The following is a 25485-nucleotide window of genomic DNA, read 5'->3' on the forward strand; positions in this document are numbered from 1 at the left end:
TGGAGCCCACTGTGTCCTAAACAATGACTCCAAGGTTCTGAGAGAGCTTCTGGTTGACTCTTTTGGTCACATGGCCCCGTTTCTCCTCCCAAGTACCAGAAAACAACAAAACAACCTGCTTTTGTCTGACTGACCCAGGTAACAACCTACTTTAGTTTGAGCTGCTTAGATATTTAGCTAAAAATGGTTTATTTCCATGAGTCACCTGGCTGGTTGTCTTCATCTGCTGGCCCACTTATTGGTTGGGCATTAAGTGCAAAGTGCAAGTATCAGAGCAGACATTGAGGCACACACTTTCAGCTTTTGACCCTTCTTCTGTTAAATGGGCCATCTTTGTCATATGACAAGAAAGTCCCATTTCCTCTTTGTAGCCCAATTTTTTATTTCATATGTATGCAGCTTTGTGGTTTGGAGGAGACAAAACTTCAGCAAAGATTATGGAGGGTACAAAATGGACTAAAGACAAGATTTCTTCCTCAAGATGTGGCTGCTTAGAGAAGTTGGCATATACAGACTGTTAGGAAATACTTATGTGTTTATTGCTGAGCTGTTTGAAAGTATACTCACAGTTAAAGAAGGGCAAATCAGAGTTGGAAGAAAAAATATTTTCAGAGATCTGCCAAAGGGTTTACTCTTGTTTACTAAAGATATAAGTGCATTTGCCTTTTCTCCTTCCTGCAAATATATGATTTAGTCTTACAAAGCATAGACTTTTACTCGGGGCAGGCACCACTGAAAAACAAGAGTTGTCTGTTTTATTTAGAGTGTAACTCAGGGTTCATGGTTCTTCAGAGGAAACGTAGAAGACAGATGTGGCTATACAAACACATGAAGTATTTAGGAAAAACTCCACGTATACTTACATTTGCCCCTGAATTTTAGAGACACTTTTAAGAATAAAAAATAAATAGAAAACACAAACAGGAAATAAAAAACCAAAATGCAACAGTCATGGAGTGGTAAACATTGAAAAACTAAATGTTATATGATATTTCTGGAAACTGTATATAAAATTTAGAACCCTAGATTTAATTTTAAGTTTCAATTGCAATAATGTGACATCAGGAAATAGCCAAGCAAGTTTTTCAATATTTTTTTCTTTCTCGGTTCCCTTAACTATAAAATTTGTAAATAGGGAAGGGAAGAGGGGGTGAAGGGAGGGCAGGGACAAGGGGAAAAAATGAGAACCAAGACCTGTCATGTAAAAGTACAAGATCCCAATGATGAATGTAACTGTACTGTATTCCTAAAATATGCCAATAAACTCAATGAGAGGAAAAAATGACAGAATTTAAAAAGTAAATTGTGGGGCAGGTTTTTGTTTTGTTTTGTTTTATTTTTACAGTAGAAATGTGAACTTTGATGTAAGAGCTTTGCCATTTCTATGCTTACACCATTAAAATTCTCTGGTAAGGAACTTTTAGGCTTGAGATAAATGTCATGAACATGATTTTGAAGGTAGGCCGGTGAGCCACCAAAAATGTCTGACAGCTCCCAACATGGGCTGGTGGCATTGTACTCTCCGCTGTGATGTAGTCAGGTTGGATAAGTGGAGCAGTGTGAAATGAACCCCGATGGAGCTTAGCATTTGACCTCAGAGGCCTTTAAGCCTCTTTTCATCTTTCTCCCCTCCTGCCTCCCACCATGTGAGCAGAAAAACCCATAAAAATCCACCTGCTTTCTGCAGGAATACTTGGCCTTATTTCCTATAATACCTGTTTATTCATAAATCAACCTAAAATTAACTTCAGCAACAGCAGGACATTTCTGGCCTTGTGAGTTCAAGTATGAAAACCACTAGAACCCACGATTAACCAAATTTCTTCATAAATGGGTTGTTCTATTTATTTAAATTTCTGGCTATTTAAGAGTGAATTTTATGGCTTTTTTTTCACTTTGATCTTTGTTGTTGAAAAGGTGTTATAAAATTTTTTAGTCAAATTTCTTGTTATTGAAAATAGTTATTATATGCTGCTTGAACTTTCTTGATGATTCATTCTACTGTAAGAATGTGCCCAGATCATCACTGTAGATATCAATAATCTAGCAATAATATAAGTACAGAAAGGAGACCAAGATGCTTGCTGAGGACTAGGAGTGAAGCAAATGGCATGAGGTGACATGGAAAAAAGGTAGTTTAATTTAGGTAAATAGGGTGATACTGCAGGGGAAATTCCTTATAACTAAGTCCAAAGCTTTCAGAGATGTGTGCTGTTTTATTTAAGACAGATTTAAAGAGAAAATCCTAAAGAATCTGATATTTTTATATAAGCTCTCTTCTTCAAAAGAGCAGAATTAAGTTCCTTCCATTTCGAAAGGAAAGCGAATGCAAACTAGGTGAAAAAGTCTGGACAATGATTATGAAATCATCTCCAGATTATATCTGGGACATTTAGAAAACTTTCCCAAAAGTAGCACATGCCAATATTTTTATAACCATGTTTTGTCAGGAACCAGCAGAAATGAATAAAGAATCTGAAGTCTGAGTTTCCTTCAGCACTAACCATTGTTTTATAGACTGAAAGAAGCAGGAAAGTAAACATAGCCACTGAACTACCCTCTTTCAGCAGCCAGAAATGGGTAGCTTCAGGGAATAGCAAAATAGATGCAGGGTGCTCATAAGATATTACTTGGAAATCCAGATATATATCAGACTGAAAGAATAATTAATCTTTAACGACTCTTGTTTTACAAATGACAATCAAATTTCCAAAAGACCAAGTGATCTGTCCAAAGTAGATTGGTAAATGGAGACATATAATATTTCAGTTGCTAATTCACCCATCAGGGGATGAATATGGCACATACTTCACAGAGATAGCTACAACATCAGAATAGATAAGAAGTAGGATTTAAAGCACATCTTCTCTCTTCTGCTTTTTTTTTTTTTTAAATTTCCCCAGTACTGGGGATTGAACTCAGGATCTTGTGCTTGCAAGATAGGCGCCAAATCCCTGGCCCTTCTTCTGCTTTTTGATAGTATTTACCGTAATAAAAATTCTCTAAGGTTGAGGGAAAAAGATAAGAAAAAAAATTAGAAATTTAGAATATGTTAGAATTGCATCAGGGATAAGCAGTAAAGAACTTCCTCGTTTCATATTCTGATAAAATAGAAGTGAGTCAGAGTGGTTATTTGTTGAGAAAGCAGAATTTCATTAAAAGTGCTTAGACTAGAAGACACGAGGTCTAGAAAATGTAAATATAAAAACAAGGAGCAGGTTGTGTTTAGGATTTATATATCTAAAAGGATATATATATATATTATCTCAGAAAAGATACTGCCATTAGGCTCAGGTCATGAATACGTGCTGATAGTTCCTCTGTTCTAGGCTCTCTATGAGAGTGGGTGAAGCAAGGGGCACAGTAGTAATAAAGACGTAGAAGAACTAGAAAAACCAGCCATAGTCTCTGACTTCAAGAAGCTTACTATTTAGTTAGGATAATACAACATTTGCCAAGGTAAATCAGTAGTAGCATTTCCAAAGTTCCTAGTTAAATGCAAACTGATAAAGCATTAGGTATAAAAGGTCTGATGATCTTCCAGGTAATAAATATTAACGCGCATCAGTCCATCATCCATTTTGCGTGAGGAAACCCACTAAAACTTTTAGGCTTCACTTAGCTCATTTATTAATATAGGTGACCAAGTTCTGTCACTTTTTAATGAATTATTACAACGAGAGACACATAAACCACTTATTTTTTTTTCAAAATACTACCTTTAGGTTCTATATCATCAGTTGTCTACTTACTGTTTCTTTCCCTCATTTTAGTCTCCAACACACACACACACGCACGCACACACGCACACACCCCTCATACTTGAATGTCGCATGATGAGAAGAATGCATGACCCGACTGTATTAACTAACACTGAATCCCAATGGGAATTAGTTTCCTCTCCTTCCCTTTAGTTTTCTTCTGCCATCATCTTGCAGCAAGAAAGGGTGTCCTGGTGAAAAGTTGCCAATATGTGGCAAAACAGGAAACAGGCACAAAGAGTTCTCTAACATTTGTTTGACTGAAGATTGGGTATGATTAAGAATTCAGATACATTATATACAAGTGCAGATTCCCTGTGATGAGTGCGATCATTATGTATATCAAAAGTGTACCTATAAAATAAGTTAAAAAGAAACAAGGGAAAAAGATTGGGTATGAGTGTAAGCAATCATGGAACTGAATTCTTGTAAATAAGATACAGCACCATTAGCCATCTTTAGCCATTCTTGGAAATTTTTAATAAATACAAAGTCCCTACCCACAAAACATATGCACACTTTAGGAAAATAAAAACTTGTATAAATATTATAATAGCAATTTTATTTGAGACACCATGAGATTAATACAAGTTACCTTTGGCTTCTATAGTTGGAAATGTTTTTTAAAGTGGTGGCCATTAGGTTCCAGAAATTTATTAGCACAGTGAACTGCTACTTGGGTAACCTTGGTCACAGAGATTGCTAAACATGAATTTTCAATTTCTTCTCTGAGGGTCAGCAGTGTAGTAGGTTTTCTGTGATGATATACGACATCCTCTAGGGTCCCTCATACAAGGGTATCCGCCATCTGTTGAAAAAAAAGATTACACAATTTTCCTTTTCCTGGGCCAGTGATTTAGCTCAGTGGTTTCCTCGCTTGCCTTGCAAGCACAAAGACCCGATTTTGATCCCCGGCACCAAAAACAAAACAATTTTACTTTTCCTGAAGTACAGATGCATTTTTTTGGTGGACTCCGCATATATTGACATATGCATATTCCATTTTTCATTGTATGTCATTAGACTTTGGATCAAAACCCTACCCCTCCGCAGGCCTGTGTGTTAGAGTCTCAGTCCCCAGGAGGGTGTTCTGGGAGATGATGAACCCTTTAAGCGGTGAGGCCTATTGGAAGGTCTTCAGGTCTGTGGAAGCTGGCCTTTAAAGTGGATAATGGAATGCCAGGCCTTCTTCTCTCCTTTTGCTTACCGGCCATGAGGTAAGTGGTTTCACTCTACCACATCCTCCTGCTTTTCAATCTACTGCACCAAGATGCAAAAGTAATGGGACCGATTGATTATAGAACTGGAACCTCTAAAACTCTGAGCCAAAATAAACTTTCCTTCATTATATGTTGTTTGTCTCAGTATTTGTTATAGTGACGGAAAGCTGACTAACATAATGCTGGTGGCTAGAACAGGTAAAACACTTGGGGAGAGGCGCCTCCTACAGTGGGTGGAGATGTAAATTTCTCAGAACCATTTCCTTCTCCAACTGCCAGTTCTGCTCTGAGATTAGATTTATTCACACACACACACACACACACACACACACACACATCCAAGCTGTACCTTGAGGACCTCTTGAGATTTACTTTTCTGCAGCTATTATCAGCCATTTAGTCAGGAACTGATAATATTTCAGGCAGAGAGAAGTTGAGCTGTTTTCCTGTTAAGGCAAAACAGCGAACTCTCTATTAAATGCAAAGGCATGAGGGAGGCAGCTATTTCCTTCAGGTTTATGTGTGCGTGTGATTAATTCTTCCATCATTTACTGCTTTTGTTCTCAGAAAACATTTCCTACCACCTCACTCCAGTCACGTCAGGCTGTTTTCCCTGGTACAGAAACACAAACAGACACAATGTATAGTCCTTTTTTCACCTCCTGTTAAAGTCTGATCCCTCCCTTCCTGAGTTGAATACCCACCTGTGTTACAAACTTTATCAATTAGTTCCGTATCTTGGGAATACCACTCAATCTCTTTTCTCCTCAGTTTGAAGGAAGGCATTCAACCAAGTAATACTTAAACCATTCGGCACTCTGCACCTCTACAACTTGATGCTTTTTAAATTTAGTCAATTCAGTGGGCCATAAAGCAGTTTTGGGAATACATAGCTCTTGGAGTACCTACGAAGGTACTGTGTCCCACACATCATGTTCCTTGATGTAGCATCACTGAGGCTAATGGGCAGCAAGCAGGTGGTTAGTTTCATCCATTCCTTTGGTCCTTAACCCTGCTTATCTAAAAATGTGATCAGCATAGAGTAGTTGCTCAATTACAGACTTTCTTACATTTAGAAAATCTGATTGAGTCATCCTTGTGGGTAGTGGAGTGAGAAGGATTGTTCTTTCAATGGTTTTAATCTGTGAATTTGGATGCACAGAACTATTATTAGAATTGTCATAGGAAGAAAATGAAACAAAACCCTGAACTGTGTTTTCTAACGACATTGCAGTGGGTAACGGTGATTCTAAAAGTTGTCCAAATCACACAGCTGGTTAAGTGTGAGATTCAGTACTGGTGTCATGGCCTCCTATGTTAACACTTGCTGAAGGTTTCAGTGATCTCATCATAGCAGCGGTCACTCTCTCCTCTCTGTTCCCATGGGGTTTTATTTTTACTGCTTGCACAGCGCTGATGATATTACTTTTTTGTGTTTACTAAGCCTCTAGGATGATGTGTTGTACATAGAATTTACTGAAAAATAGTTTTTCAATTGAATATATAAAAGCACATACATGTGCCTACTTATCCCAAGGGACTGTGAGCTCCTTAAATAACAGAGTCAGTCTTATATGTCTTTAAATCCCAAGCTTTTTTGATTGTGTCTCACACCTGGTTGGTCCTCAACAAATATTTGACTTAAACTAAATTCTTACACAGTATAGTTCAGGGATGCTTTTATCTCACCAACAGCACCCTTTAATAACATATTTCCTTTTATTTCTATGTCTTCATCACTTCTTTCTTTTCTGTACTGTTACTGTTTCCCTGTCTTGTATAGTTCCTTGTTCAACTCTTTCACTTGAATGACTTTTATATAACTTCCTTTCTGTATCTCTTCTGATCACTTGTTTTCTTGAATTAGTGAAAATCTCTCTGAGATGAATTCTGAAATCTCACCATGATGACTTATAAAGTTGACACAACGTAAGATAAGTGTTATGCCAGAACTTGCTCATTTTGGATATGTGTCATGATGTGTAGAAGACAGAGGTATAATGACCCACAAACTTGGGCTGAAGTGGAGAGGAACAAGGTTGATTCCCCAGCATTTTCCATTGTTTCACTCCTGGCTGAGAAGGTGATGTTGGCAAGAAAGATCCAAAGCACCAGATGTTGTTTACTAGTAATTTAACATCAGTGCCCATAACTAAGGCATGAGGGCATTCCAGAATCCACGCCACCTTCTGACCCATTCTGTAAGTGTGGTCCCCATGGATAGTTGTGACTGTGTTTTTTAACTAAAAAACTGTATCTGATAATACTAAAGCCCAATTATTGTTTTGTCGGGATGAAAAAGTCTGAATGTCTTTCAGTTCTACCTCCATAAAAGTGCAGTGCAGTGCATCGCTGTGGCGTGGCTCTTCAGCTTACAGTAAATTTGAAGACTTAAAAAGTGCTGCATCCCTCTCAGCTTATCCAGGCTTTTTTTTTCATTTCTTAAATATAATAGCAATTTTCCTCCTTCTATCTTCTCTCAGCTCAGACAGTGTTCCTGAAGGCATTAATGTATTATTTTGTGGTTTATTTTTTTTCAGATGACAAACCTGCATGGATTTCTGGCTCACTTATCATTGGCTTATCTTATTTTCCATTCTCTTCTTTGGATTGCTGAATTAGTTATGGGAAATGTTCTGTTGTTCTCAGCGGACCACTTCTCTTTCTTTATAAGGCACAGGCTTCTATTTTTATCTCCTGAAATATCCAACTTCATGTCATAGCTGCCTCAGTTTACCAGCTTTCTGAAATACTGAGGTATAGGGATATTCTGGGAAGAAAAGAGCTTATAGACTATATGCATAGCAAGCCTTAAATAATAAGCCTCATAACTTTACGAAATTTTTACTGTGATGACTTACATTTCATCTAAGATCTGTAACTAGAATTGACTTTCAGCTCTCCTTGCCTTCTCGAATTCTTCACATCACATAGCACTAGAGTAATTATCTCACTCACTCACTGAATCCCAGTGGTAGATATTGGAAGACATGGGTTTTGATGATTCATAAATATACTTCAAGATTCTACCTATTGTTAACATGAGCTCTATATAATTAATTCCTATTAGGAGTATAAATTCCCTATCCAACTTTGAAGTCATTTGGAAGTATTATTTTATTTTATTTTTTTTGGTAGATTGTAGAATATTTGACGTAGGAACCTTAGAAGTCATGTGTACTGGTATATGTATGTATATGTATTTATGCACACACACACACCCATACCCCTCCCACATGTTCCTTAGTGACTTAGTAGCAGAGGCTGTACTGGTTTTTAACTCAGCACAGTAGAGTCACCTGGAAAGCTTTTACCATGTTGGTATTTGAGGCCTACCCCTGATGCCTTGTTTTAATTGGCCTGGGTGCCCTGGATATTGAGATTTTTGATAATCTTGATATGTGATCCTCGTAGACAACTTTAATGGGCAAATGGTTAGTGCTTTAGCACTCAGGATTGGAGAGCAGAGAAAGCTCACTTTACCTATTTAAGCCTTATTTTACTCATTAAGCTGGAGTAAGATATCTACCTTACAGCTTTAAGTAACAGTGGAATGAGATACTTCATCTTGGGGATTGGTCATAGCAACTGATACCTTGGCTGAGCCAAAAGACTCCCAGGCTTTTCTACTTTTGCGTTGCTTCTATATTTTTTCCTCCCTCCCTTTCTCTCTTCCTCCCTTCCTTCCTCAGATCAGATGGTCCCATGCTTGTTTCTTTTCATTCCTTGGCTTTAATTCTTGTATTTTTAGAGGAACAGCAAATAACTGTGACAAGTCTTTTCAGTTTTACACAGGGTAAAAAATATTCTGGTTAGAATTTTGTTCTAAGAAATATTTTTTTTCTGTACTTTACTCCCCTGTGATATGATGGCACATTTTTGCGCGAGTGACTTAATTACTGGTGGTGATGTGTCAGAAGTCTTCTTGTATCCCTCTCTGCTTCATCCCCAGACCGGTACAGAGTAGCAGCTGAAGCTACCTATTCTCTCCAGTGTGGAGCACACTCCAAGACCATCTTTGTGTGGTTGGTGGTCTGATAATCTGCCTTTCCCACTACAATGTATGCTCTCCAAGGGCAGAGTCAATATAGGTTCTGCTCATATACTTTTGAAGACTATTACAGTGCCTATCATATAGGTGACATAAAAGAAGTACCTTTGAGATGTAGGAGAAAAGGGAGTGGTTGTATTAATTTTTATAGCAACCATAGCTGGAAAAACAATGAGTGGAAGATCTTGCTATTTTCCTTCAGACTCCAAAACATAGATATCCTCTTTATTGTCAGTCTTTGACTGATGTGCTCCGCAGGGGCCAGGGAACTTGTGTGGCAGACATACAGACTCCACTTTTGTATTCCAGAATATCTGCTTGAGTCTGAGTCACTCAGGCATCTCCAGTTGTTACCTTTATCTGTGCCTTTCTGCTAGGGTCTCTACTGTAAGCACTAGGTAGAAAGTTCTGCACAAGAGTCTGATCACAGATGTGGATTGGTATGGAGACTTTAATGAGGTAAAGAGTTGTCATTCTTAAGTTGCTCAAGTAATTGGCATCCAAATGCTGTGAAGTTAAGTCATGCAACTTGTAAGGAGGATTTGGGATGAATTTTGTTTCTGGAGAAACAGATACATTTACCAATCACATTCAAATTTATACCTGAAAAATGAACAGTAAGTAACATTTTGTTTTACTCTATGAAACCTTAAGAAGGAAACATAAAACCATGAGTTTTAAAATAAACAGAACCAGGAGAAAATCTGCAAAGAGGAAAAAATGTTTCAATGAATGACAATTGAAATGATTACAGTAGTAATCCTATTGGGATTAAAAGATGTCTGATATCAATAGGGTGTTCTCAAATCAGTATGCCTTGGAGTAATGAATTGTTTGTCTCATTAAAGTAAACTGAATTCTCTATTTACTTGGTTTTCTTTTGAAAATGGTTGTGTTTGCCAGTTTAATCATATTCTTTAGGCTGATATTGGTGAACTAAGAATAAACATTATTTTTCTAACACTTGGTAGGCAATGAATTCGCTTTTGCCTTTAGTAAAGAATTTGAGGGAAGAATGTGTTTAGTTAGTCTACAAGACATTTTTCATCTGAAAATACTCACCCAGTAGAAGCTAGAGGACAGCTGGGCTCTTTCTTATTCTGCCAGAATTTCATTAGGTTTAGACTTAACTTTCTTCTGTCAGTGTTTTAGGATTTGTAAAGCTGTTTTGAAGACATTGAATGAGAGTAAAGCTCCTTAAAAGCTGTATTTAAAAGTGAAAGATGATGAAACCCATCACCTCAGTGAATTTAAGAAGCGTTTTATGCTGTATTGTTTGCCGTGCAATGCTGTGTCTCAAACATCACTCACAACAGCAAAGGTTTATTGCTATCCTCAGGACTTGACTGTAGTCTGTGTTCCTAGGTCACTGCTGTCTTTAGGTGACTCGGTCATTGTCCAGAGCATTGCCGTTTCCTATTAGAGAGGCAGAAGAGCCTGTGACAGCAGGCAGTGTGTCTTAGGCTTCCGCTTGGAAACGATTCTCAAGAGATCCGCTCACTGGCCGAACAAAACCACATGGCCACATGAGACAGTGCCACCCTAATGTAACCAGTAGCAGTGTAGAAACAAACATTTTTTTTTATAGCTTTGAGACGCCGGGTACTTGAAAGAGTCTCGTTTTTATCAATTTCAAGTGTAATGTCAAGGGTAAATACTAATATATACGTATTAGCTCTTGACGGTAATCTAGAAGGTCTTGCTTTATAAAAGGGCATATGAATAGTCTTTGACTTACAATGATTTGACTTGTGACTTTTGAATTCTATGGTGTGCAGTCAACCTGCATTCAGTAGAAAGCATACTTTGAATTGTCAGCTTTTCCTAGGCTAGCAATATGTGGTACTATCTATCCTCTGTTGAAGTACTTGGCAGTGGTAGAGAGCCACAGCTCCCACTGACATGCAGTCATAAGGTCATAAAGCCACCAATATTCTATAGTGTACTGTGCTGTTCAGTAGAATGTCTGATATTTAGGAAAATTAATGCACTTTGAACTTAGGATACAGTAAGTCCCTGACTTACATTCATGTTATGAACTTTCATAGGTGTACTTTATAAGATTCACAGGTCTTCCACATAAGACACACTTTGTAAGATTACAAGCCAATCTGATTTATGAACCTTCTCCCAGAAAATAACTCATTCATAAGTCAGCGATTTACTGTATTTTGATTTTGTGATGTGTTTGATGAGGGTGTAGCCTGACTGCAAGTCAATGGGCAACGACACAAGGCTTGACTGTTCAGCCAAGCACCAGGTCTACAGATGACCTGTGCAAAAGATAGCACTTTGCTAGACCCCATCTCCAGGGCAATGATGACCCTGTCCATGGTACAGAAATATGGACAGAATAGGGTTGCCAACCGGAAGACTGAGGCTTGGAACAAGTCAGCAGAATTGGTTTAGAGACATTTCAAACCAGCTTTACGAATGATTCAGAGATTATACAAAATGTGGATTTCCGCTGGTAGAAGAGATTAGGAAACTGTATAAAAATGAACTGGATATGATATCTAATTGTGAAAATCTACAGAATCTAAAAGGAACAGGAAAGTGGAAATCACACATATTGAAGAACTGTGCTAAGTTGACTTCAGTAGTTCTCTTTTACAAACTGACGTTCTCCTTCTCCTTCTTCCCTTCACATGCCATTCTACATCCTTTTCTGTTCTTTCCAGGAAGCATTTAAAGTTTTCAGCAACCAGTCTGCAACCAGTAATCCTGTTTCTATTTTTAGGGTTTTAAATCCTGGCTTCAGAGGTACTCAGGCAGCAGGCTGAGAAGATTGTGGGAGTGTGCAGGATTAGCCTCAGGCAGCTGTATGACAAAGCCATCTACTCTCTCCAGATAAGAGTTGAAGGAGGTTGAGATGTATAATTCATTTCACATACATCTGCCCTGTAGACCCCTCCTTGAACATAAAAGGGAACAAGTTGCTTCCTTCACCACTTTTGCATTCTACCAGTTTCTTTTATTTCTTCCCTTGGTGAGTACAGAGAAGCACCACTGCATGCTGTGATCCTGAAATGAGGCTGAATTTGGTCCACTGGGAGCGATTATGTTGCTGAGAAATTCTGCTGCATCCAACCACACCAGGTAGTGCATCAGCCACTGCACCCAACCTAGGGGATAGGACAATAACTTCCACATCCTTTCTCACCTTAGAAAGAGTCCTCAGTTGCTTTATGCTACAGTGCGTTGACTCACATAAAACATTTCCATGTTACAACAGCCTGCAGCTGTGGTTCTCTGATTTTTTCATTTGATGAAAAAATGTAAGGCTCATGCTTTGATTGGCTGAAATGCAAGCCCTACCCTGGGTATTGCATTAGGTGTGTATCAGAATTTACACTAATCGCCTGGAATGTCTTCTTTTCCTGTGCACTGATTTGGTCAGGAGGAGAAGGAGCCTCGTCATTTCCCTGATAAGAGATTCTGGACTATGCACGTGTATTGAGTACTAGTGACTAATTCTATATTTAATTTTTAGAGGATGAAATGAAGCGCTATTATCCATCTTTTTATACATCAAGGAAATAGAAGAGCACGCATTTTAGTGGCCTCAGACAGTGACGGAAAAATGATAAATTTATCTGTAAGCAAAAAGTCTAAATAAAAGATAATCATGACAGCAAATGGGAAAACTTTAATATGGCTAACATAATCTTGTAGAGGCTGGCTTATTCATAATTAAATGAATCTTTATCCTTAAATACTCTAAACTCTATATATTCATCTATCAGTACTTTCCACAGTGTTTTATTGTCTTCCCAGCTCATGAGATTATAAACTCATGAAGCTTTATAGTTCATGAATTTTTTTTTTGCACTGGGCATCGAACTTGGGTCTTTTTTTTTGTTCTTTGTGAGCTAACTTCCCAGTTCTTTCATGAATGTTTTTATCTTAATTATATCTCTGTCATATCCTTAATAAACATTTGATAAATACTCTAAAAATAATTTTTCAGGGCAAGATGCTGAATCTTGGATGTATTTTCAGTCTTTGAATTTTCTGGCTTATATCCCACAAACAAATGCAAACTTAAAAGACAGTTTACCTGCAATTCTATTCCTTTAGTGATATTATCCTGTATAAAAACATAATCATACCAATAATCTGGACAATCATTTACTGTGATTCAAAATATTTCTATCCTCAGACAAATGGTCTGTTTAGTTGAAGTACTATTTAATAGTAACAAAGTATATAACATTAATTGCTTGCTATGAACGAGGTACTTTTCAACATTTTAACTTATTTAAACCTCAAAACAATTCTGTATGTAATTTATTATGTCTACAGATAAGGAAACTGAAATATATTAGGATTGGTTAACTTGACTATGCTGTGGTAGTTGGTATCAGATCCAGGATTAAAATTCAGCAGTTGGAATTTTGCTACACTAACATTATTACATTACTCCAGAAAACAAAACACAACAAAATTAAAAAATCAAAACTAAACAAAACACACACACACACACACACACACACACACACACACACACACTCCGGCAGAACTTTGAAACTGTGTAAATAAAGGTCATCTTTTGTCTCAATAATTAACATTTGAATTTAGAATTTTGAGGGTTAGGATATTGAAGTATTAGGCTTAGGCATAAAGTAGGAACATTAAAAAAGCAAAAAACGAACAAACAAAAAAAAGTAAACTTTTTAGTTCTATGAGCAAAGCCCATAGTGATAGCTAACACTGGTTATGCCTTTGTGATTAGAGAGACTAAATAAGAATAACTTCACTATGGATATGACTCCACCCACTAGCACAATGGTGAGGTAACTGTGACACATAAAACAGAGAAATTCCAAATGATCTACATGGAAAAATAATTGCTTAGCAAAATTTCCCAGTTTGTTAAGCATAAGAACTGTTTTTCATGATCAAGGTATTTTAGGGTACTTCATATTGAAAACAATTGAGCTTTTGATTATGAATGGATTACTCATTTAAAAGTCAGTTTAATTATCAAGTTCTATAGCTCAAAATAATGATATGGTCTAAAAGTGATTTCCTAGGACTTCTAGAGGCAACTAGAAAAAGTGGGGTGCTACAATCGGTGAGAGGAATTCAGTACACGGGCAAGTGAGGCTGATGCCAATTTCCAGAGTGACTTTTGGAGGATGTGGCTGAGGCTCAGAAAACCACTAGCAAGGATCAGGTATTGATCCAGGTTTTGTGGCACTGGATGTTACACCGTTGGAGAAGAGCCCTCCTTACAACAACAACAACAACAACAACAACAACAACAACAGAGCCAGGTGTGCAAATGACAAAGGTGGCTCCTAGAACCTTGGAAAGGATGTGTGGAAGTGTGTGGGAGGGTGTTGTGGAACTTATGCTTTATGAATTTCAAAGTAAATTTACCCCTGGAGATTTGGGGCTTTGAAGTGAACCATCTTTGAGGATGCCAAAATCATCTCTCAACGTTCCAGTCCCTGAAGTAGAAAGGAAGCCTGTGAACCATTTGCCAGAGTCTTTAGCCAGAGAGGAAGAAGGAGCCAGAGGTGGTGCTGTACATGAAGAAAACAGGGGAGACAAAGAAGACGATGGCAGCTCATGTCTGTTCTGTGCAGTATTTGTCAGGCATTGTTCTAAACACTTTATCAATTTATTTGATATTTATAGTGGGCAAAGAGAAGATATATTCATTTTACAGAGCAGAAACAAATATAGAGAGGAGATCTAGTTTCTGTTTTGACCATGACTACACAGCTAGGAAATGTCGGCACATGGCTCTAATACCCAGGCTTTCAGGTCCTGGGTCTACATCCATAAAAGCCACGCATGTAAACCATAGCACAGACTGGGTGGACAATTCTAGAGAAAAAGGAATGACCATAAATGTACGGAACTAATTGTCAGTAAACAGTAATATGACGCAAGAGGAAAAGTACTTTAAAATATGCAGCAGTGAAAGAAGCAGTCTTTTTACTCAGTTCTCGGGTTTTTCACTCTACCTAACAGCACAAATTGGAACTTATTTATTTATTTGTTTTGGCACTGCACAGCATTTCTGTTGACTTGCTTTGGTTTGGTGATAGAAGTTAAAAAGTACCCCTTGGCATCCTTAGATGCTGTCTTCAATAATTTCTGAAGTACCAGAAAATCTTCCCATTTTCCAAGATAGAGGTGCAGGAAGATGTAGATCTTCCTGGGAATGTAAATATTATGTTTGTAATTAGAGGAATGAGCAGAGAGGTCTGTTATTGGAAATGTGAATAATGCTTTTATGCTTTTTATGTTTGAGGCTCTGAAGCTTTTTGGAGGCAATAACTATACTAAGTATGCTAACTGGTAGCTTTTTTCTTTTCTGCAGAAAGGAGCTATGATAAAAAAACAAAGCTTAAGAATTTGTGATTTAAGTTTGAAAAGGAAAATGTACTGTGCCAGATAGTGTAAGAATCACTGGGGGACAGAACAGGAATTCAGGTCTTCAAGGGAAAAGCGTACAATATGTTAGTAGCAGGCTGAAAAGTGCTCCCCTCAAAGATATCCATAGTGTAATCCCTGGGATCCTGAATGTTAATTTTTATGGGGAGTAGAGTCTTTATACGTGTCATTGAGGATCTGGAAGAGGTTATCCTGGATCATCAAGGTAGGCCTCAATGCCACCCTTCTAAGAGAGAGTCCTAAGGAGATTAGACACACACAGATGAGGAGGAGTCAATGTGACCACAGAGGGAGACCGTGGCATGAAGTGGACACAGATATAGTGCATGCAGCCAACAGAAAGAGGGGAAAAAAATAGCAAGGAAAAGATTCTCCCCTGGAGCCCCGGAGAGCTCGTGGATGCGCTGACACTTTGATTTCAGTCCACTGAAACTAATTTCACACTTCTGGCCTTCAGAATTGTCAAAGAACAAGTTTCTGTTGTTTTCAGTCACTTCATTTATTTTAATTTGTTACAGCAGCCACAGGAAACTGATACTAACCAAAGGGCAGCCTGGGAGGTAGGCAAGTCATTACCTTGGACTGTTGGTAGTGGCCTGTTTGGGGTGTTGGATCTGATTTGCTTTATTTATCAAAGTGATAAGAGTAATGCTTCTCAACAGTCTTACATGACCAGTTTACAAGGCATAGCTGTACTGGGGGGCAGGGAAAGGTGAACAGAAATTAGTTCATCATACCCTGTCTGCTTGGACTCTTCAGATTCACCCCAGATTACATAGCTGGAAAAGGGAGGAAGATGTGGGATGCTTTGGTCCTTGGATCTGTTTGTTTTCTTGCTATCCTTTCAAGCTTTCTAGTGAGCTTTCTGTTAATCTCACTGGTGAAGGCATATAGTGGTGTGTTCAAAATCATTTGACCTATTTGCACCTCTAAGTTTCTGGAGACACTCATAAGTGTTTCATTTGTAACTCTGCATCAAATAGCAAAAACAATTTCCTTGAGAAGATCATTAATATTGTCTTTCGAGGTTGAAAGAAGCTGTGCATTTCTTGCTTAGTGCTTTACCCTACTTTTCACTTTCTATTACAAATGAATTTTCAGGCATACACTGTTTTCTTTTCCTTCATGAATTTTTGAGTAAGTCAAAAAGTATGTTGAAAGAACTCTCTTTGCTAGCAAGTAGTAACTATGACTTAAAATAGTTCTTTAAATCCAAGACCGAGGCACTTTCAGTTCTCAGTTGTCTAACCTGCTCCTCAACAAAATAGTCTTTCAAATGGTCAGTTAGCCTCTGCTTATTACTTCAATTTCTATGCATGTTACAAAAGAGAAGCTTCCAGATGGGTTGGGGGTCGTTTCGTTGTGTGTGAGTTGAGATTTGGGGAGTCACTGGGATGAAGTAAGGCGCTGGCTGAAACCAAGGCAAACATTTTGCCGATGCTTGAAACAACTCTAGGACCAGCAAAGTTTACGTTCTCTTTTCCTTAGGGAGTAGGGACTGAGAAAGCCACAAAAAATAGCTATTCTTGGAGATCCCGCTCCCAGGCAAATGCCACAGGGCAAGTGCCCAGGAAAGCTTAGCCTCCCTTAGCTAAAGCCAGAACTAATTCTGACTGGAACTGCTTGGTCAGGTTTTAGAATTCTTCATGCAGATTGAGAGAGGAGAAAGCTGGGAGGAGAGGAGGATGCTTGGAATGGTTCTTGGAATTTAGTCCCCCAGTAGCTGCCCACTTCAGCCCTTCTCCTGAACTCTGCTGACTTACTGGAACCTCTTTGTACATTTCTGCCTGGTTATAGTTCTTGTGTAAAATTTTCTACCAGGAAATATGGAGACCATTGAAGAATACTCTGTGCCCTGAAGTTTCTACTTGAAAAAAATTCTGGTGGCTTGAAATTTAGAATCTGGGATAGAAATGAAAGTGTACTACTTATCCAATCATACTGCGAATATTAAAGAAAGATAGAATGATTCCCAGTAACTACATTAACATCTTTCCTTCAAAGCCTAGGTTATTTTAAATTACCACTTTTCGTTGTCTTTGGCCTATGTAAGTCTAATGTTATAGAGCAAGTTTACGTTCTGTTTAGGGAAAACTGCAGCTCACTAAGATACTATATTTACTATTCAGTGAGTCATGCTAAAAGCCTGAGGTTCTTAAATGGTGTGCAAAGAAACAAGATAAAGGAAAAAAAATCATGATCACAAAATGCACCATTTCTAAATACTTAAAGTGGATTAAAAATATCAGCCATTGAAGTTCAAGATTGCTTTTGGCCAGAGCTGCCATTACTAGGGTGGCAGATTTCTGGGAATGAACATTGAGTTTTGAAGGCAGAGGAGCATGTTGTAGAGAGTGGGTTGTCTGCTATTGAAAAACTTCTCCCAAGTACTAGGTATAGATGGGTTATCCTTTTGTATGCAATGTGTAGCACAATACCCCCTCACACAAAAAATGCACATTAGCTGGACTCACATTTTTTTTCTCTGAATTCCAAGTCCCAACTCTGATATCTAATATTTAAAGAGATGCTTGGATTATCTTGCCATGTCCTCACTAGATATATATTTTAAAATTTATTTCTTTTAATATACTGTCTGACTTTCTTGTTGTTGGGCCAAAATACCTGACACCCACAAGTTAAAGGAGAAAAGGTTTATTTTCACTCACAGATTGTAAAGGTTTCAGTCCATAGTTGGCTGGCGCCAAAGCAGGGTGGCATGGTGGAGGGGAGTGGCAGAGGAGGAACAGTTCATGGCAAGGCAGCAGGGAGCAGCAGCAATCAGGGAAGGAGGAGACCCGCCTCTTGCCAGGTCACCTCCCAGCTTCACACCCAGCTGTAAACCACTCCAGTATCATACACCCATGATGGAATCCCATCCCCAAAACACAACCTATGAGCGTATGAGACTTTTCTGGAACATCCTATATATAAACCATAAGAAAAGATCTAAAGGAGAGGGGGAAAGAGGGGAGGAAGGGGAAAAATAAGAACCAAGATACATCATGTAAAGGTACAAGATCGCAATGATGAATGTAACTGTATTGTTTACCTTAAATGTATCAATAAACTTAATGGAAAAAAAAAACATAACATACTGTACTGGATCGGAGTTTCCCTTGAGTTCTTCCCAAAGTGGGCAACGTTTTCAAAAGGTTTTATGTAGCAGCACAGTGGATGAGAGGCTGCTAAAGTGTTGTTAGATGCCCGAAGGATACTGAAAGAGAAGAAAAGTCACTACGGAAACCATCAGTTAGCCAAAGAAGTTAGGAGAGTTGAGGGGTGAGAAATAAGATCAAGTCCAGAGAAGTAGGAAAAAAGTAAGTTAAAAACCATACTGAGTGTTGTCTTGTAGGACAGAGAGCTGGAACTGTGCGAGTTAAAAGTAGTAATCCAAGTAATAAAGAATAGTTTCACTGACATCACGAATAGTAAGGATAGAATTGGATAGGTGGTGGGACAATAGATAAGGGTAGAAAAAGTGAATACCTATCAGTGTGTGCTTCAGGTGGGCCGTGTGGTCAATTTAATGCTATGTGAGTTTTACTGAGTATTAAAGTAAAGGTGTGTAGCTTTTACAGGTAACTGGAAGTAAACAGAAGTATCATTAGGTGGTAGTAGGTTCTTTTTCAAGAAGAACTACTCTGATCAAGTTTAAGAAAGGAGACAAAAAATTTGTGTTGATCGTGCCAGAATTTTGTGACTTCACAAAGTGTGATCGGGAAGTTAAAAAACAACAATAGCAAAAAAAGCTAGCATCTTTCCGTCTATTCCAGGAAAACCCAGAAAACACAATTTGCTCAGAAGAGATGCAAGGACTTTCCATAATCCAAATAGAAGGAAGAGGAAGTGTGGGAGTAATTACTGAATTACGATTACTGAAAGATGAGGCTCTCTGCAAGGGTGGGACTCTTGGTTGGAAAACTCCATGTAGGGAAAATTCTTAAGTAGTTGCCAGTAGCTACCCTTCAGGATGTGGAGTGCTTTGTGGAAACCATAAACTTGCTGGCTGGCGTGGTCTGGAGGAACACTGTTCTCAGATTCATCTCAAACTGCCCATACTTATTGAAGCTCTTCTTTGTCCTAAGTCCGGGAAGAGGGGACCTGATAACCTGATAGTGTGAATTCTGGAGTCCAATATTGTGACTATTTAAAGGGAGATGCATATAAGGAACAGCATTATAAAAGGATGTACCTGTAACTAAGACTATACTTGACCCTTTTGCTGCGGCACAAACCACATAGCTGCCATTTGAATCACTACATGACTAAATGGTAGAAAGCAATTATAGTAAGTGCTAAACTTAATCACTTTGCATCCATACACAGACCCATGGGGCTTCTATTATACACTTCATCACACAAAGACTTCACAATTTTCTGCTTTGCAAAAGCATGCGTTTCTTGCAAGGATTTGTAGATGGCTTTTCCTACTCAATTTCTAGACTGCTAAGCTCATTGCTGAATATTTTTTGCTTCTCACTTTTAAAAGGATAAGGCCAGCTCAGGTTTTGCATACTATATGAAGTTTGTTTTATTCATTTGGGAAATCAGGATTACATTTGTATGGGACTAGAGGTTGTGGAGAACTCATTTCCTCCAAATTCAACCCTCGGTAATTTAATTCCAGGAGCATAACCCGATGTCATTTGATTGTAAACATATTTTTTAAAAGCCCAAAACTTTAATACAAGATCTTACTACACTTGTATTCAGTGGCTTCATTTGGTGGTCACCCTAGACTCTGCCATTGTCCAATCCCAAATGAAGTCGAGTTACACATTCACACAACTGGACCCAAGAAGAGAATGAACTATGACTCAGTATAAAGCCATTGCCCCTCCTGGAAAATATAATCCATGAATGCAATCTTTATTCCGAAGTATTTAGTAGCATTTTACAGGAAAGAGATCAGCAGGTATCTATAAAAGGATTCGTGACACATTTTGTTTAAAAATCTGTTTTATTATTTCATAGTCAAGCTTCACAGCCAGCACATAATAGCTTCTTCTTGACTTAAAAATGACTCTTTTGCTTCTGCTTTATAGGGAATCCAAATGAATTATTAACAGATACCTGTGAGCATTAAAAAACAATGGCCTAATTCTTGAGTAATATAATTATTACCTTCTTAGTCATTCTTGCAGAAAGAGTATCTGCTCATGTTTTGCCAGAAACACTTTTCCAACATTCTCTCTCCTAATTCATTCACTCAAACTTTCTCAACCTCTGGTTTCCAGGGAAGTTTAATTCCCTCATTTGCATACCTGAATCCTTGTGATAGCATCCTATGTTTTCCTCTCAAACACCACCATCCCATTTTCTAATTCTTTAGTGACTTATCGGTGTCCTTACTTTATAATTTATGTGGAGGAGGGTTCTTTTTAAATCTTTATTCTTCATTCTAGGCCTTAAAAATAATAGGTAGGCAAAGGAAATTTTGGACAAATAATGGTAACCATTGAGAATGTTTATGCCCCATGCTATTCTATTTTTTACTTATAAGGACTCATTTAAACTTTACACTAATTTTATGAAGTATGTGCCATTAATATTTCCATTTTACAAATGGAAAAATGAAAGCACAGTGAGGTTTCATAATGCGTCAGATGTGGTCTAGCTATTAAACAGTGAAGCAGAGTCAGCTCCCAAAAGAGGATAAGCAAAAAGTAGCAGGTGTGAGCTGCACATTCAACAGGGCACGCTGTGGGTTATCCACGTACTGTAATCTAATAATCAACATTTGAGCCTTGAAAGGGAAGTCTGTATCAAATACTCATTCATACATCCCACTTCATAAACCGGATGCTTATACAGTTTGCAGAATTTCATTAATTTGCATATATATAATATTCCAATAGCAAATTCTCAAACCCTTTCCTTCCCAGTTCAGGCTCAAATCAGCGGTCATAAATCCCCAAGTGCTGTTGTTTCTGAGAACAGATGTGACAGGTCCTAGATTTCAAACTTAGATACCACTGACAACCAAATAAATTTCTGAATCAAAATCCCTATGTAGGACATAAACACTAAGGAAGAAGGAAGAACAGGGGGAGCTATCCGATCAGAATCGGATCTGGAATACTGCCATCTAGTGATGTGAGTCAGCCATCGGCCCCCGCACAACTCAGAAGCACACGCATCCGAATAAATGATTTTTCGCTGTGGCTTCACCCCCTCTCTTAAATATCCTAGTAACAAATTGTTCCTGCAACATTTTAAGGCCACCCACCCATGCTTTCACCAATAATAAAAAAGGAGGACAGACGGGTAGGATCGGGAAGGAGAGGGAGGTGAACACCACAAGAGACATCAAAATAAAGCAGAGACACCTGACAACTGTGCAGATGAGAAGAAGAAATAAAGAGAAGATCAAAAGCAGCTGAAAATGACTAGTAATAAGAGAAAAATGGAGCAACAGACGCAGAGAGAAGACAGAATTAAGGAGAAAAAGTTTCGTTTCTTTGTTTTTTAAGCAAGAAATAGAAGAGGAGAACACGGTGAACTGTTCATGAAATTGTAAAATCCTCAGACATTAAAAAACAGGAGAGAACACCAATAAAGATAAAAAGGAGGGTAGATGAAAGAAAGGGGATAAGCTAAAAGATTTGGAGGGGATTTGTGACTTTTTGTTCTTATTTTTAAATAATTAGAACAAAAAGATATGCTGTTTTTATAATATAATTAGATGTATCCAATATTCTAATTGTGCAACTCATTTCGTTGCTATTTTTCATAGGCATTGCCAGTGCTCTTGTTTGATATTTTTTCTGCGCTTCCTTGAAATGGTCTTAATTACCTTTTATTTCCCTGAGTTATTTTTGAGCTTGCATCTGGAACCATATAAATGTGATATATCCCAAACTAAAATTATACTTTTATTATCACACCTTAGGGGGATGCATGAAGGTGATTAGTGATATTCAAGATTTCTTATAATTCAAACCAGGGTCCGCAAGATTGAAAATAGTATCAGCAACAGCAACATCAGTAATTATGCCTAATGTGTACCTTGGTTTATATTTGAAAAGGCATTGTAATGTACATGATCTTCTTTTATATCCTGATCATGATCTTCTTTTATATGGTATTATCAACTTCTTAGATAGATGCAGCGTTTGAGCCCTGAAAGGTATAGGAATATCCACTAAAGAATTCTGCTAGTACATTGTCATCTGACTGCAAGTCTGGTAAATATCTTTTCATAAATAATCTGCATATTCTCTCTAAGAAAGGGTAAAGCTTTGCTCCTAAGTATAATAATGGATTTTGAAGATGTGCCCAGAGTGGGAAGAAGGCATCTTGACCTATCTTCTGGATGGAAATTCCTTTGAAGAGGGATCATTTGCTTTCCTCTGAGTGACCTCATACTTTTGAAAGTTTTCTGGCCCAGTTATGAAAGAATTTGTTGAGAAGTGACTTCTCCCATAGGTGGATTTTGTTCTGTGTTACCATTTGGAGATATAACTTCCTCTCTTGATAAACATGGCTATTTCTGTAAACATTTAAAAATTGATCATTTAGATCTGTTAACCATCTCATCTATGCAAAGCAGTGTACAGAGCCCACAGGGTAGGCTGATAGAGAGAAGCAGTATACAATTCCTGATGCCATGAAGCTTCCACTTACAAGTTCTGTAGATTATTGGAATTTTACTTTAGAAAGACATCCCCCCTTTCATTTATTCAGTAAGTAAAGTCTTGGTATCAGCTATGTATCAAATCCTATGTACTGGGCACTGAGGATACAAGACAGTCACCATCCTGTTCTCATGGGCTATAGCTTCAAAAAGCATACCAGGTATAAATACTACCTTTGCTCCTACACTACAGTAGCTACCTGTAATTGCCTATGAATAACTCCAACTATTTCTCAGACATACTGTTTTTCTAGTTAAAAGTAGCCTATAGTAATGCCTTCATTTGCAACTTATACTTTGAAATCTAAGATATTTACTTCTGGTTTTCAAAAGCACATGTAACTTGGCTTTTAGCAGCTTGTTTTCAGTCTGACCTAGAAAAGCAAAGGAACTAGTTAACAAAATTTACCAGAAATGTATAGAAATAATGATGTAAATTGGTAGCAAAATGCCTGGTCTGTTCAGCTTGATTTTCATGGATTCAATACCTTTTAAAAATACAAGACTTTGACCAACACCAGAAGTTTGTAGGTTAGAAAACTGTTGAATAGATGGAAGTAAAGGTGGGAAGACCAAGAGGAAAATTAGAATAACTTTTCAGCAATCAAGCAAGAGTGGTTAATGACTCACCTTGGTTGGCAGCTGTGAAAATAGAAAAAAAAAGACAGAAACAAGAGATTTTATGGAGGTAAAATAAGCAGTAATTAGAATTAGTTATGAGAAACAACAGAGAAAGAAAACATGTGACCACTCAGAGATTTTCTTTTGAGCCTGTTACCATTCTTCAAAATTTAGTATACAGAAAGAGATGTTTGAAAAGAAATCAAAAGTAAATAGAAAGTACAGTGCTATGTGATCCAGCAGATTAGAAATAATATCAGTAAGTTAGCATAATGTCCTGGTCAAATCTAAACAAGGGTTGAGCTTGTGGAGACAAAGACTCAGCTCTCTGCTCACTGAGTGAGACCCATGGCTCTGTGTTGATGTACACATGAGCTTTTGTGGTTTTGGCTAAAGAGGGAGGAGAAGCTGGTGGAAGAGTACCTGGAAAAGACAAACAGAGGGCAGAAGGAGGTTTCTTCTTCTGTCTTGCTTCTGGGACTAAGTTAATTTTTCCCCCCATTAAATCTATTGGCATATTTAAGGTAAACAATACAGTTACATTCATCACTGGGATCTTGTATCTTTACATGATGTATCTTGATTCTTATTTTTTCCCCATTCCCCTCCTAAGTTGATTTTTGAGAGTGGAAAAATAAAATTCATCAGTAAAGGGATGCAGAAAAGGATGGAAAGACACAAAGAAACTTTGCTACAGCTAGAATCCTGAGTCAGCTCATGAGAGCCTGACCCTGTGATGTCTACTAATATTTAAGTGTTTTGGATAGGAATCACAAGATGTAAATGGTTTTTATTTTTATAATCATTATTGATGTGCCTTTGTCTTTTTCTTTTTGTGCAGTCGGATGATTATGAGACCTGAAGACATCTGAGCTATAGATAATCAGAGTCTCTGAGGATAAACTGTTAAATCAACACATAATGTATCAGAATAGAGATATTAAAAGTGAATTCCCTGACCCACGGGACTAAGGCAAAACTTGACATATCTAGAAATGTTAATTTAAAAAGATGAATCATCCTGGAAAACCTTACATAATTATTTTATCAATCTTCACAATAGTCTCCAAAGGTAGGTATTAATGTTCCTTTTTAATTTTTCATATGAGGAAACAGAAGGCAGGGAAGAGAAGAAACTTGCTCAAGGTCACGCAGAGATAAAACTCAAATTTAAATCTATCATATCTTAAGGGCTGTGTAAGGGAGAAAAATACAAGTTAACATAGTTAGCTATTACAACCCCATGATTATTTTTACTATTATTAAGACAGATATTAGCTTATCTGGGTCCAAATATATTACATGCTGGATCGTCTGACTATACATCTTCGTTCTGATACTGTGGTTACCATGCAGTTTTCTAAATGTAATTTGGTTTATTTTGCATGGCCCTAGAGAGACACGATTCTCCCATATGTTACGGTATTTAGAGCTCTCTTGGAAAATTTTATGGTATACAGAGTTTGATCTTATAAAATACAGGAAATTATTAATACTAGTGAGGCCAAACTCATTCTTTTTCTAAGAATCCAGGTAATGCAATGGGAACCAAACAGGTCTCATTAGATCTTCGGGAAGGTAAATGGAATCTTTATTTGTTGATTTGCTTGTCTGTTATTCTTCCAGGTGCTGTGTCAATGGAGACATAGAGCTACAGCAAGACTTACTGTACTACCAGGAAATATGGGTACTGAACAAATCATTTTATAGATAACTCACTTCTACTTTTGTGGGACTTACCAACAACTTCAAGGTGTGACAGAGGCATGGAATGATTGATCT

At 37.7% G+C, this 25485-nt stretch overlaps 1 long non-coding RNA gene across 2 annotated transcripts; it reads left to right on the top strand.

Annotated features, from left to right (window-relative positions):
- Positions 1–25485, top strand: LOC104868558. 2 transcript variants are annotated; one of them, XR_004517227.1, is made up of 3 exons: positions 1–138; positions 24545–24775; positions 25330–25485. It is a non-coding gene; the product is annotated as an uncharacterized LOC104868558 (long non-coding RNA). The 2 variants fall into 2 exon arrangements; XR_782043.1 differs by lacking the exon at positions 1–138 and adding an exon at positions 4888–4978.

Source organism: Fukomys damarensis, unplaced genomic scaffold (genome assembly GCF_012274545.1).
Source record: "Fukomys damarensis isolate Sample0158 unplaced genomic scaffold, DMR_v1.0_HiC HiC_scaffold_15, whole genome shotgun sequence".
NCBI lineage: Eukaryota > Metazoa > Chordata > Mammalia > Rodentia > Bathyergidae > Fukomys > Fukomys damarensis.